The sequence below is a fragment of the Saccopteryx bilineata genome, chromosome 1 (assembly GCF_036850765.1).
Source record: "Saccopteryx bilineata isolate mSacBil1 chromosome 1, mSacBil1_pri_phased_curated, whole genome shotgun sequence".
Lineage (NCBI taxonomy): Eukaryota > Metazoa > Chordata > Mammalia > Chiroptera > Emballonuridae > Saccopteryx > Saccopteryx bilineata.
In genome coordinates, this window is record NC_089490.1 from 301,890,669 (window position 1) to 301,903,040 (window position 12,372).

Here is a 12,372-nt window from a genome sequence, read left to right on the forward strand (position 1 = left end):
CAGTGTGATGGCTCATAAGAGAGCTTTAATCCCTGCTTGCCGATAGCTTAGATAGCCTGCTTAGACTGATGTGTCTATTCTCTGTTTTCTGGTTGTTGTCCCACAGACCTCTCACCTCCTGTGCTGGGATGTCTTGAAAATAAAATGGCAGAAGGACTCAGTGAGGCTAGACCACTTCCTAAATTGTTTGCCCCTGTTAAACGGGGAAGGCCTGGGGACTCTGTAGAGGCCTGGTGTGGGGTGTAGAGCTGGAGAGCTGGACTGGTGGGGCCGGGCCTTTGCTCAGATTCTAGTAGCACTGGCTGGGTTTGACATCTTCTCATTCCTCCAGTGCTGGATGGCGGGACCATGCGGTGTTCTGGAGGAGATGCACGGGATTTTCTTGCTGCTCTGCGTTGAAAAGCCGCATGCAGAAAGCTGACAGCAAGGAAGTCCCCTAAGGGATTGCAGTGCAGACCCATTTCTCAGAAGATCACCAAGGGTCGGAACAGCAGTGGAGAACCTAGAAGAACAGTTGTTGCCCCAGAAACCCGGGACCAGTTTTTAAAAGGGGGCAGGCCATGGAGGAGTGAATCTGGGGGACCTGGGTTGGGGTCAGGGTGCTCCCAGCTTCCCCTGATGCTGCTGCCGCAGCAGCACCAGCACATTCCTGCTGTCTTCTGCTCAGGGGAGCCCAGCAGAGCTCACTTCCTTGCTTCCTCTCCTGCTCTGCGCTGGCCGCCCCCACCCCCTCTTGGCCAGCATGGCCCGTGTTTGTTATTGTAGCTCTGGCGCAGGGCCAGGCCTGGCAGGGAGCCAGCCTTGTGGGTACAGTGTGTACAGTCAGTGTCGAGCCAAGCTTGTCATCATACGCAATTAATTTTTTTTTTTTCTCATCTGGTAGGGTGGGGTGAAGGAGGAGGCAAGGAAGGAGTTTCTCCCATGCTTGAGGATGGCTCACGTTGAATTCTACGGAGATGTATTTGTGAAAAGAGAAGCCTCTCTCTCCCTTGTTTACCTCTTAGCATGTCCCCTCCCTCCTCTCCCCTCCTCTGCTCGCCCCTCCCCTCCCCTTCCCTCCTCTCACTTATCCAAGGAAATTAGCACGCATATGAGATCAACAGTGTGAGAGGTCTTCTTTCCAGTGACTGGAATACTAAATTTACATTCCTAAATCAGTTTTCATTGTGCTGAAGTTGACAATGGGTTTAATTAGAAGTTTGCTCCGTAGGAGGCCCTTCCCAGAGATTGTTCTTTCTCTTTCTCTTTTTCTTTCTTTTTCTGTTTTTTTTTTCTTTTTTTTAGGACCCTACATGGTACCAGTGGATGTTGAGTTTAATTGAAGTTTCGGTTTTGATTTGAGAGTTTTAACTAATCAAGTGTTTATCAGATACATACCCAATGATAACAATCAGTTTAAATTAACAAGCAATAACCTAACTCAGTAACTAGTGATAGTGAACAGGCCAGGCCCCCCTGTTCTCAGAGGCAGTTTTGGGGGGTCCAGGAGGGTTTGGGAATTGGGGAAGAGGCTGGGGCCAGAAGGGTGGCCACCTCTGGTGCTTGTGGAGCAGGGGAGAACTCCCAGCCCCGTCCCTCAGGGAAGCATTGGGGACGATCTGCTGTACCTTTGGCACTTCTTGTTCTCACTGAAGAGGTGCTTCCCAGCTTTGGGGTGTCTGTGCAGAGACCAAAACCTCTGGCGGGGACTCGAGTTGGGTCTGCGATTAGCTGGTGTATGATTTCCCATGAGGTAGTGTTTCCCACAGTGAGGCTTAACATACTGGTGGCTTATAAATATGAACACACCCCAAACTGCCTGCCCCTATTTTTGACTCGGCCATGTCCCCTTTATAGAGGGCTGCATATTTTTGTGGCCTGCCCGTATTCTGGGAGTGTCGTTCATTTTGGGGGAGCCAGTGGACATTTACCAAGCATGATGTATTCTCCAGGCTCTGTGTACCTCACCCTGGGGAATGCCACAGTGTCCCTGCCCTCAAGAAGCTTAAGTAAAGTAGGAGAGATGTTTGACAATAAAGAACTGGGGGTAGAAAGAGTGTGCAGAGCACCACAGAAGAGTTTTAGGAGGAACTCAGAGGAGGAGGGTGTTCTAGAGGATGGTAGAACTTGATTAGGTGGCGACAAGCAAGTTCTGAAAGGAACTGGTAGGAGGAAGCAAGACCAGCTACCGATGGCGATATTGGGAGTGGAGGCTGTGTGTTGGGGGTTGAGAGGATGAAGGGATCGGGCAAGACTGTGGAGGGCCTCGAGTAACAAAATGATTGGCATTTTAACTGCGTCACTGGAGAGCCACTGAAAGACTGCATAAGGGATTAACACATTTTTTTTTCCATCCCTCTGGAATAGAAAGGACTGTGAGCTTTTTGACATTGACTAGGCAGGAATGTAAGATTTCTAAGACTCCTTGGAGAAATGGCATGACTGGCCATCAGTTTTGGGGCATGGCTGGAGGATAGAGAGGCCGGTGCCTCTTGCACTGGTTAGGGGCACACGACTTACCTTTGAGAGCCCAGTATTGCTCGGGGCCTGTCCCCTGCACTCCCTCCTCCTTGCCCTCTCTGGGCACCGTAGCCATGGTTAATGAGAAATATCCCTTGATACCCTCTCTCTCATAGTCAGAGCCACTGAGGAAGAATATGGTCTTTGGCTGCTAATTTTTTTTTTAATAACATATCTTTTTATTGATTTGAGAGACAGAGAGAGAAACATCGATCTGTTGTCCACTTTTTTATGCATTCATTGGTCGCTCCTTCTGTGTGTGGAGATCAAACCTGCAGCCTTGGCATGTTGGGATGATACTCCAACCAACAGGCAAGCTGCTTGGCCAGGGCCTGGCTGATGATTTTCTGATTTAGGCAGCAGAGTGGAGTGGCCAGGGCATATCATCTGGGGCCTGGGTCATCCATCTGGCAGGAAGTGGTTGGAGGGATTGGAGCCAAAAAACCAGACTTCTTTTCCCTGCCCTGAGTGGTTAAAAGGAAAGAAAATTGTGGGATGTCAAAGACCTGTGGCTTGTAATTTGTTCCCTTGTTTTTAGAACCCTTAACTTTGGAGTTCAGGGTTTTTCTTCCCAAAGTCAAAGAAGGTTGGGGGTTGCAAAATAGTTGGCCAATTCCCTGGGACTTGGATGCAAGGAAATGAACTGGTCCCCATGCCAATGATGGGAGAAGCATCTTGGGATTTGTAGATGGTTCTCAGGGCCTGCCTCTTCTCCTAACCTTGCAGCTTCCTTGTCTCACTGACCTCTCTTTTCCCAGATTAAGTGCCTCTTAAAAGCAAGAGATTGGGGCCTATCCAGGCAGGTCCAAACCCATGGCCGAGTCATTCCCCTTCTTCAGTGAATATCAGCGCTCCCTTCTGGTTAGCTTTCTGCCACCAGGCACAGCCCAGAGATAACCAGGAAGAAACCTCCTCCACGTACTTTCAGAGGGGGCACAACAGAAGGTTTAGGCATGATGGGGAAGATCAGATGTGAGTGGTTCAGAGGCCCCTTGCCTTCCCTTCGGTCTTCGTGGGTGCCGGGGGATTGGGGAAGAGGACCCAGAGCGAAGAGAAGCCTCTTCCCCCGGCTCTCCTGAACACACTGCTCTCTCTCTCTCTCTCCCTCCCTAACTGCTCTCTCTCTCCCCCTCCCTACTCTGAATCTGGCCGGCTTCCCGAACTTTTTCCCAGAGCGGTGTCGTCACTGGCCTGCCGGCAGGTCTGGATGTTCTGCCAGCATTCCAGAGAGTTTATGATCGCTTGCAGATGTGCCTCCAAGAACACACTGTACCCAAAGCAGAAATTAATGCAGGCTTGACTGCTGTCCAAGCCCATCACGGGAGAGAGGAAAAGGAAAAAAAAAACTGTTTAATGCTGTTTATAAATTATACACTGGCTGATGAAAAATACATTTCTCCCCCTTCACCTTCCCCCCTTTCTCACTGCCCCCCCCCCCAGCCCACCCTTTCTCACTCTCTGCCTCGAGAACCTAGGCTGAGGGCAGGAGAATGTGGTCTTGCTGTGTGAGCTCCTGTTCTGGCCGGGATCCAAGCCCTGCTGCTGCTGATTCACGGCCCGAGTATTTTTCCCCTTTACCTGATGAAATATACTGATCTTTCCAGCCCAGATGGGGTGTTTGGGGTTTTGTTGTCTGGGTTTTTTTTTTTTTAACTTCTTTTGGCCACAGATTTTGTTTACAGCAAGTGACAGGCTCTGTGATGCTGCAGAGTGCCATGCTGGCCCCAGGGCAGATGATAGTCCCCGCATCTGTCTGTCTGTCTGTCTGTCTGTTGGCCTCAGTGCTCCTGGATGAGCTTCTGGGTGTGTATGCCTAGGGGCCACCAGCCCTGAGGATGTCACTCACTCCGGCCAGCTGAACAGACAAAGTTGGACAAGTTTATTACAGGTCATTGTATTAAATGGTGTTTTTACCTCTTCCCTTCTACCCTTTCACCTACAGCCCCTGTGTAAAGAGGGGTCTCCCATAGCCCCCCAAATGCACATGTCTCTGGCTCCATATGGTGCCTTAGTGGGGGTTTGGGAAGCTCGTTGTGTCTACTGCTCTGGATCCCAGCCTTTCTCTGTTCACTCAAGTCCCCATCCCAATTTATTATATAAATTCGTTTCCATTTACATGGCTTTTGTGTTTTTGGTGTTTTTTTTTAATACTGCTAATGTTTATCATTTGCCCAACAGGCTCGACAGATTTTGCTTCCTGTAGAGCATCGAGGTTTTAGAGCCCCCTCGTTGCTAAGTAGCAGTCTCCCTGTACTGTAATGGGCTGATTTTGTATTCTGTTCAGTGCTGTATCTTATTTTTGTATGCAAGACAAAGTGTTTTGATGGAGGACGATTGCGGCAGTGTCTGGAGGCTGTTTGGAGTTTTATGGGCTGTACAGTACACTGTGTGCTCTCCGAACAGAACACAGACTGTTGGGTTTTGGATTGGATTTGTCATTTTCCCCCCCTCAGAGAGGAGCCCGTCAGATAGAACATTACTTGGAGGGGGTGGAGGGAGAAAGTAGAAATTATGTAATAACCTTCTTTTTTTTCCTCTCCGTTTTTCTCTCTCTCTGTGTGTGTCTCCCTCTGTGTCTGTCTATCTCTCTCATTCTCTCCCCCTCTGGTTTTTATTCCCAAACAGGGTGGTTTGTCCTGCCCACCCCCTTTCACTCCGCCGTATGACTCTGTGAAGCTGGATGATGACGGTCTCATCAGGAAATGATCGGCTCTAAAGAAATGGCTGTCAGGACAGTGCGTGTGTGTGTGTGTGTGTGTGTGTGTATGTGTGTCTTTCCTTTCCACTCCTACATTCTGGGCTGCTTTGCTGGTCCTTGTTTTACCTGAGACAGTAGGTAGGAGTGTTTGTATAGGACCCACCCAAAGGCAATGCCATTTCTTATTTCCAGGGTCTTTCTAGCTTCCTTCTGCTTCCCAGACATGCACCCCACCAGGACTTTGAGCTGGTCCTCCATTGTCCTCCTCTCCCCTCAGCCCTCCAGCAGGCTGTGCCGGGTCCCAGCATCCAGGGCGGTGCCCCAGAGACCAGCTCTGGCCGCAGCCTGCGCTGCACTGTCTGTGGGCCGCTCTTCTCAGCGCTCCCCTCTGGGCTCTCTGTGGTGGCAGGTGCTCATGCTTCAGCTGTGCTCTTCTCTCCTTTGGTCTCACACCACCGCTTTGTCCCTGTCCTTGTGTCTGTTTTGGCCTCAGCCTCTTCTTATGCCCCTATGTGGTTTCTTCTTAGGTCTTCATCTATCTTTGTCCCCATTTGTCACGGTTGGTCTTCTCACCCTCTCTCACCCCTCGGAGTGCAGTGAGGACTTGGATGGGAAACAAAATGTCACCGTGGCCTGGGAAGGACCTTTGAGCAAATGCCCCGAGAGCACTCCCAGCACCTGCAGCCTGCGTGCTCCAGCCCCTTGCCTCTTGGGGACCAGAGTGGAGCTTCTTTGGCTTGGCCCCTGTTTTTTCCAGGTCCTCCATTGCCTTAAGTTGAGCTGAGTATGGGCAGGTAGATGAGCAGGATTAAGGTTTACAAGGTCCTTACTGGACTCTGCTATTAAAGAGCACATCTTGCTGGCCCTGTGGTTGCGAGGTGCACCCAGGCCCCTGAGCGCCGAGCCTGCTGGGCACCATGGGGTCTATTCGCTTCCACATTCCATGACCTGGCACACAGAAGGCTCTCTGATAAGTTTCTGTTGAGTAAATGAATACCCTTTTATTAAAGTGTTTGTGCTTCTGGGGCTCAGCAGAATTTGGTAGTGTCTGAGACCTACAAAACTTCGGGTGCCCCCTCTCAGGAAAGGATTGCGAATATAAAGTGTTAGAGCCCCTCCCAGGGAATGCACTAGTGTAGGGAATGGACCTGGAGCTTCACCTGTGTCACCTTCAGGGAGAACAGGCCTTTGTGAACCACCACGAGGAGCAAAGGGCCCCACAGTTGGGGTAACTGAGTGGGGAGAATCAAGAGTAAGGATGGGATGGTGATACCTGCTCAGTTTCAGGGGCCCTCAGGTGTGGGGCAGCCGTGTTCACAGGCCTCAGGTCTGCATGCCACCAGACAAGATCCCCCCTGTGGTAGACGGCTGCTGGTCACAGTGGACCCGGAAGCCTCCTGTGTCTCATACACTGTCCTCAACAAAGCCGGTCTGTATGGATAGGCCCAAAGTCGCATCTCACCCAGAGCCGGTAGTTGGATGGATACACAAGGTAGCACCTGGGCCTCCACACTGACCTTCAGAGTCCTGACCTTTCATTTAGAGTACTAAATGAAATGACTTGCCATCACCCCTCTCCTAGTGCTCCATGTGCCTGGTCTGTGGCTTTTTTCTCCTGTTTCCCCGGGGCAGTAAAGTTGTGTCTCCTGGGGGCAGAGCACTGGTCTCCTCTTGGGAAGGGGACAGGGAAGTATCAGTGTGTGAGAGAGAGAGACATGGAGAGGAGCCATGACAGCGAGGGTACCTGGAGGTGATGGGAAGTGTGGTTGATGTCTAAGGTTCTGTTCTGCAGAGCTTCCAAACTCGGACTTATCCATTAATTAGGGTCAGAGGAGGAAGCAGGATTGGACACTGCTTAGGGAAGGACACTACTTATTCCCTGGAAGGTGTGGAGAAGCTGCAGTTTAGATTCCTAGAAATGAGGGCCGCTGTGTATGTGTGTGCATGCGTGTGTTGGTACATGCACGCACGAGAAAAAAGGAGATTGTGGAGAAGCGTATACAGGAAATACTCAAAATTGTTATTTGCTGTAATGGCCCCCGCACAGACCATTACCTTGCAGACTTAAACTAAATGAGCTAGCTCATCATATCTAGTGATTTCCACCGACATTCATGCTTGATTGCAAAGCCCTATGTTACCTTTGCTTTTCAAGTTCATTGTTTGTTATTAATTCTTGGACGTTGGTGGTGGTGCAGTTCCCCTTCTAAAATTCAACCATGATCATGTTGATTCTGTGTGATAGATGGGAGTGTTTGCAACAGGACCCCATCCTGAAGAACCTTTTTCATTTTAAAAATAGCCCTGTGACCTCTCGGTCCGAGTCCGGAGGACCTGGTGTGCTGAGGTGGGCCATGGGTTGGCGTCAGAAGGGGGGCTGAAATTTTGTGGGTTCTTTAATTTAATGATTTGAGTTTCATATGAATGATTCCATGCTCAGTGCAATACTTTGCGTTTTCATAACTGTCTCTTCCACTTTGGGTATAAAGGGAGGGAGGGAAGAAATAGCAGCAGCAGCATTCTGTGGGCAAAGGAAGAAAGCAAGAGAATGGGGCAGAGAACAGGCTAAATTTAAAATTGTAATTGGCTGACTTCCACTGGCTTGCGGGTGTTTTAATGACTCATAATAACTTCATTTAAAACCAGCTGAGCAGAAAATAGATTGGAGAGGAGCCTCAGGCCATTATGGATTTGTTTTTTTTTGTTGTGTTTTTTTTTTTTTTTTTGACAAGCTCGGTTTCCAGCAGCCAGGAAGGCTCTCAGAGAGGGCTTGGCTGCGCTCTCTCTCTCCCTCTCTCTCCGAGGGTTGGTGGTCTGCCCAGGAGAGACTATATAGAAACCAGGGCTGTTTCCTTTCCACCCCCACCTTCTTCTTTTTAAACTGATTATACATAAATAGATACCTTGAGGTATTATTTTAGCATCCATAGGACTTTTTCTTCTTCTTCTCTTTTTTTTTTTTTTTACTTTTGATGTGGTAAATGGGACATAAATGAAATAAAATTGTTTTTGAAATTACTGAATTAATTAGGTAGTAAGAAAGCAACTACTATGCATACATTTACCCTTGCTTGTTACCCTGATTCATATTTGGGGGGTGTTTCCCATTTTTTCCTGTTCCCCCGCCCCCACCCACCTGCCCCCCCAGTGTGGACCCTTCCTTTATCATCAGAGCTGTAGGACTCTGAAGGGATTGTTCTGTCCAGCTACCCTGTCGGCCCGAAGAAGCACGAGTTTGGGGAGTTGCCAGGAAAGGTTCTTACATCTCCCTCTCATCATTCTAAATAGATCCTGCCTGTTTCCTGTGCCAGGACGGGTGCCAGCCGGGAGCGCTCCCCTCTCTCTCCTCCTTGTACAGTCAGCTGGCTCGGCCACAGGATGCGTCTGTCTGGGCAGAAGACGAGCCCACCCCCACCCGATCGCTCACGGCCATTAATCGACCCACTCTTGTGGCACCTGTCACCTTCTTTGTGTCATAGCTATGTATCGGCTTGTCCTCTTTCATCTACGAGGTCTAAGCTTCTTCAGAATGTGTGATTTATTTTCCACATCTATCATCCTACCTTAGCAGAGTAACCTGAAAGGTGGTTATAGCTCGACTGTAAGGAGTAGCCCCGAAGCGCTCCCCTTCCAGCCTGGGCATCAGCAGTCTGGGTAAGAAGACAGGGATCAGAGGCAGGGCCTTACCGGTAGCGGGCTCCGTCGTGTCCCCACAGCCCAGTGCCTAGCAGGCTCTCAGTAAATACTTGTGGAATAAGCGAACAGCTCAGGATGGACAACAGGGAAAATGGAGGAGGGACGTACACTTGAATGTTTTGGCTGCCTACTGTGTTCCAGGCATGGCGCTGGGCATGCTGCATGTCTGAACTAGCTTAATCTTAGTGTTGACCTTAGAAGAAGATGTGTTAACACCGTTTTGTAGGTGAGGTCACTAGGCTTAACGAGTGGAAATAACTCTTCCAGGCTGTAGCCAGCGCTCTCTGCCCACCCCTCTCCACACACACACTTTTCCAGTACACCATACTGCTGCACCTGGCCTGAATGTGTGCAGAGTAACTGTGTGGAGAGTAACTGATGTCTCAGGACTGGGGGTGGGGTGGGGCAGCACGGTAATTGGATACTGCTCAGAGCCTTGCACCTGGGCCACCAGGAGCAGATGTATAGCTTATTAGCCTCTTCCCGCTCTGCCAGAGTCACATGTGTTCACTTGTAGCTTACGTTGTGGTATTGCTTCCCCTCGTTGCCTTGTAGGCTGGGGTGGGGGTAGGATGATTCTGGGAGCATTGCTCGAGGCTCTGTGGGTATTGGTTCCTCCCAGCCTGGCAAGAGCTTGACTCTGTCATTGTCATTTCCCACTCCTGCTCCCACTGTGGTCCCGAGCTAAGAGGAGGGGCAAGGACAAATTGCAGCCTGTGGCCCCTCCTGCGTGATGACTCAGCTGGTGGGCCCTCTGCTCCTGGGGGTGAGGGTGTCTGTGACGCTGAGTCAGGAGTGAAAGGGGCACCAGACCAATGCTGCTGCATCCCAGAACGGTGGGAGCTGGGGCCACCTGGATGGTCACCAGCTCCTACGTCTACCAGTGTCTGGGAGTGTGTCGTGTCAGGAAGACTGCTGCCTTTTTGGCCTTATGGATGCTGTCTAGTGAAGCTGGACCACTTGGCACAAGGCTCATAGCGTCTGTTCTCCAACAACCACATCTCCCCCAGGCACGTGATGGGGATGCTGGAGCCTTCTCCGAGGACCGAGATGTCAACTAAATGGGAACCAGCTGGTGGAGGCTGGGCAGCAGAGAAACCTCGATGACTATTCTGGATTGCTCCATGTGGCTCTCTTGGGGGAAAATTGTCCACAAATGAATTAATCAGGGAGCCATTATGAACTGAGAGCCAGGTCAAGCAGAGCCAAGCAGGACAGACAGAGGGACTGCAGCCAGCCAGGGTCCCTACCTGCCAGGAGCTGTGGTCGGCTGAGGGGAAGGTGCGAACCCTCAGAATGGGGAAGTGTCGGGCAAGGCTGGGTGTGCTCACCACGCTCACAGAGGGAAAGAGTGAGGGCAGCAGGGTTCACAGGAGGGAGAAACTCCCAAGGGTGGTGCGATGAGGATTAGGAGGAGCTATGTGGGATTCTGATGGGTTCTTTCCTGCTGGAATGTCCAGATGGAGCTTAGGTGGGAAAGGAACCTGCTTTTCCAGATGAGGGGAAGCAAGAACTTCTGTGAGCTAGTCAGCCGGGCAGGCATCTCTCCCCTCCTCCTCCTCTGCCTTCCAGTTAGAGCCCAGTTTCTCATACTTGAGAACCCTCAAAGCTCTAAGGATGTTATGACCCTCCTTGGCCTGCAGGTTGAGAAACACTACATTAAAAATTAACAGTGGGCACTTCAGCTGGTCCCTTCATTGTGGGGTATCTATCCACAAACACACACAGTTTAAAGTGGGGTTTAAATTGGATGTGGCTTCAGAGTACCATGCCTTTCTCATCTATGACTTGATGAACGTTGAGAAATGCCATGAGTGCCAGGGCCACCCTGAAGCCCAGGTTGAACACACACAGCCTAGACTCTAGGCCCTAGCAGGAAGTGCCTTGGTGAGGCTGGGCACCGAGCCGTGGCTGTCCTGGAGGGAAATGGCAGACGAGGGAGGACTCTGTCAGGCTGACACACCCAGGGCCCACGTGTTCTTGGACCACACGAATGAAGCCCGTGTCCAACTTTTGGGAAGGAACTCTTCCCCATTGGTGGGAGCCAGGGAGAGAGGGGTGGGTGCCCCTGTAGTTAGGGGCTCCTTTCGTGGACTCCCCAGAATTCAAGCTGACAGTGACATCTCCTATGCTTTTCCCCTAGAGTTAACCGCCTCCTAGAGGCTCCCGCCTCCTTCTTCCCCTGCTTTTATAAGGATTCTTTCCCTTGCCTTTTCATTAGGTAGTTGGAGTAGAAGTCTTCTGGGGTAGTTGGATGAAGACTCCTCTGCTCTCACTGACTATTACGAGCTAATTGAGCACCGGGAGCTCATTGGCGGCTGCAGTGAACATTTTGTTGGAGTAATTATGCAAGGGCACCGTCGTTTGTAGTAACAAGGTAAACTCCGGGTTCAGAGAGAATTCCTTGCAAATCTTGATTTTCTGGAGTCTCCCTCAGTTGTCTCATTAATATAAGCCCAGGACAGACAAAGGCCCAGAGACCAGATCTTTCCAGAGGCTGCTGTCCGTCAGGGATTTCTGCTGAACGGCTCTGATCTCCTGGTCCTTCTGCTGGGACCTGCTGGGAGCAACCCAGCCCATCTGGGAGAACCGTGCCAGGCCACTATTGTATTGATAGAGGTTTCAAGTCCAGAGTCAGATGCTCTGGAGTATAGGATGGAGAGGGACAGGTGCACACTTTGGAAGCCAGGGGGCAAGGAGACTCATAGGCCAGTGTCATCATTATTGACCAGTGTGCCGAGAGCAAGGCCTGACCGCAGGTAACAAGGCCATATCATCCCCTCTGTCTCCACTGGTCTCTGTCTGTCCTGGGTGGGTGAGGTGTACGCCTACATAAATGGGTAGCAAGTCCTGCATTCTTTCCTGTGCAAGACGATTCTCACCATGAGACTGTTAGACATGCCACCCTCCCCCAACACCCCGCCCCAGCCAGAAATGTATCATAAGGAGGCAGGAGCCTGACCCTGCCATCCACATGTCCTGGCTAAATGGGCAGGGCTTCTCAGCCTTCTCTGCCAGGACCCACTGGCCTTGCCAAGCCAGTGTGTCCTCTGGGTGGCCCTGCCTGGCCTCTGGTCCACTGCCCATCAGCATTGAATCATGCCCCTCAGAGGACAGCTTGTAACTGTGCTTCCAGATATAGCCCCTGGCCCCCTGGGTGACAGGAAGAGTCACTGTCAGGGAGCACTCCATCTTTCTGACACCACATGCCCTGCATAGCTTTCTCCCCTCACGCTTCAGCCCTACACAGCCCAGAATTCTGCTCTGCACCGACGCAGAGCTGTTTTTTTTTTTTTTTCTTTTTAAATCTGTCCCTTTATTTTCTTATCTCCTCACCTCCCGTTTTAATTTTCAAAACTCTGCCTTCAGTCTTTGGCCTGGTCCCTCTCCATCTCACAACTTCAAACGTTCGTCACAGAGTTCTGGCTGCATGGAGGCAGGAATGTGGTGTTTGGCTAAATTATAAAATTAGCGAGGAA

At 50.7% G+C, this 12,372-nt stretch overlaps 1 protein-coding gene and 1 long non-coding RNA gene across 4 annotated transcripts in view; one reads left to right on the plus strand and one right to left on the minus strand.

Annotated features, from left to right (window-relative positions):
* ZBTB16 (zinc finger and BTB domain containing 16) overlaps positions 1-12,372 on the plus strand; it is a 187,269-nt gene that overhangs the window by 97,898 nt on the left and 76,999 nt on the right. The window lies entirely within an intron of this gene.
* LOC136314338 (uncharacterized) lies at positions 926-4,658 on the minus strand. Of its 2 annotated transcripts, none has more exons than XR_010727304.1 (2): positions 3,422-4,658; positions 926-2,963 (listed from the first exon to the last, which is right to left on the minus strand). It is a non-coding gene; the product is annotated as an uncharacterized lncRNA (long non-coding RNA). The 2 variants fall into 2 exon arrangements; XR_010727305.1 differs by having other exon boundaries at positions 3,267-4,658.